The following is a 1,800-nucleotide window of genomic DNA, read 5'->3' as shown; positions in this document are numbered from 1 at the left end:
GAGTGTATGTCCAGGGTGTGTGTATATAGGGGCGAGTGTATGTGCAGGATGCGTGTGTATATAGGGGTGAGTGTATGTGCAGGGTGTGTGTATATAGGGGTGAGTGTGTGTGCAGGATGTGTGTGTATATAGGGGTGAGTGCATGTGCAAGGTGTGTGTATATAGGGGTGAGTGCATGTGCAGGGTGTGTGTGTGTACAGGAATGTGTGCCTGGGAAGGGTGTGTGTGTGCATGTGAAGGGTGTGTGCTTATACAGGGTGTGTGCATGTGTGGAATGTGCACACGAGGCATATGTGTTCTGGGGTAAGCATGTGCACAGGGTATGTATGTACACAGATGTGTGTAGGGGTGTGCACATGTGCTGGTGTATGGGGTGTATGCCCGTGCAGACTGTGTGTGCATGTTTATGCATGCGTGGGAGAGAGAGATGTGGCAGAGGGACCATGGGGAATGGTAGCTGGCTTTGGGGCTGGTTGAACAGAGCTGCCCTGGCTGAAATGGCAGGATAGAGGTTGGGGCCCAACCCGGGATTGGCTTTGAGCCCAGGAAGTTCAAGGTGCCCATCAGGCACTGATGGGAGCTCTTAGTTCATGGCTCTGTGGGTTTATCCTAGTCAGGGAGATAGTCACACTCACACTCACACTCACAGTCATTCCTGGCACAGGCCTGGGAAGGCAGATACCACACGCTTCCTGATACTACTTTCCTAATTTTTTTCTAGCATTTTATTAAACATGTTTTCAAGCATGTACATAAATAGGGGAAATAGCATTGTAAACATTCTTGAACTCATTGTAAAGTAAATCAGAAAATTTTGCCCTTTACCACATTTCTAATAAAGCAAGGAAGGGGTCAAGAGTGTGGTACTTGCGCTCAAGTGAATTGGAACAGAGGCTCCAGGACAGGGGTCCTCAAACTTTTTAAACAGGGGCCAGTTCACTGCCCCTCAGACGGTTCGAGGGCTGGACTGTGGGCCCCGGGATGAGTCGGCTGCTAAGCAGGACAGGCAGCAGTGGCAAAAACACCCAGTGGGCCACATAAATGTTCTAGGCGGACTGCATGTGGCCCACAGGCCGTAGTTTGAGGACGCCTGCTCCAGGACATGGGCCCTACAGATCGAACCCAGGCCAGGACTCTGAGCCACTCTGGGGCCTGGCAGAGCTGGGGGAGGCAGGAGGGCGAGGCCATATCCTGGAAGCACAGGAGAAGGTCAGGCAGCTCCAGGGGACAGGTGAATGAATGAGGCGGACCCAGCAAGTCTGAACTTGGCCGGGGGTGGATTGGGGGGATTGAGATCAGGGATGAATAACCCTGGGGGTACAGGTGGAAACCTACCAGTGGAGGGTTTGCATTCCCAGGCCAGGAAGTTTTAGAGGCAGCAAGCATCACCTGGAGGTTTGTGAGCAAGGGGTGATGATGGCTGTGTCTCTATCTGCTCTCACCTGTGAGCAGGGGGTGGTGGCTGTGTCTCTGCTCTCACCTGTGAGCAGGGGGTGGTGGCTGTGTCTCTGTTCTCGTGTGAATGAATTGACAGGTCTGGACTCCATCCAAGGACAGTCTCCCTCTGGCCTGGGAGACGAAATGCTGTCACTCTGGGATTTATACTGAGCATTGAGGACCACAGACAGACGACCCCTGCCCCACGGGGCCTCCTATGAATGCACATTGATGCCGTGGGTGAGCGCAGTACGCTGGGTCCCCAGGCTGGTGAATGCATATTAATGCCATGGGTGAGCGCAGTGCGCTGGGTCCTCAGGCTGGTGAATGCACATTGATGCCATGGGTGAGCGCTGTGCGCTG

Source organism: Otolemur garnettii, unplaced genomic scaffold, assembly GCF_000181295.1.
Source record: "Otolemur garnettii isolate 467f Iridium unplaced genomic scaffold, OtoGar3 scaffold00273, whole genome shotgun sequence".
Taxonomy (NCBI): Eukaryota; Metazoa; Chordata; class Mammalia; order Primates; family Galagidae; genus Otolemur; species Otolemur garnettii.
Note: the sequence above shows the minus strand (reverse complement) of the source record.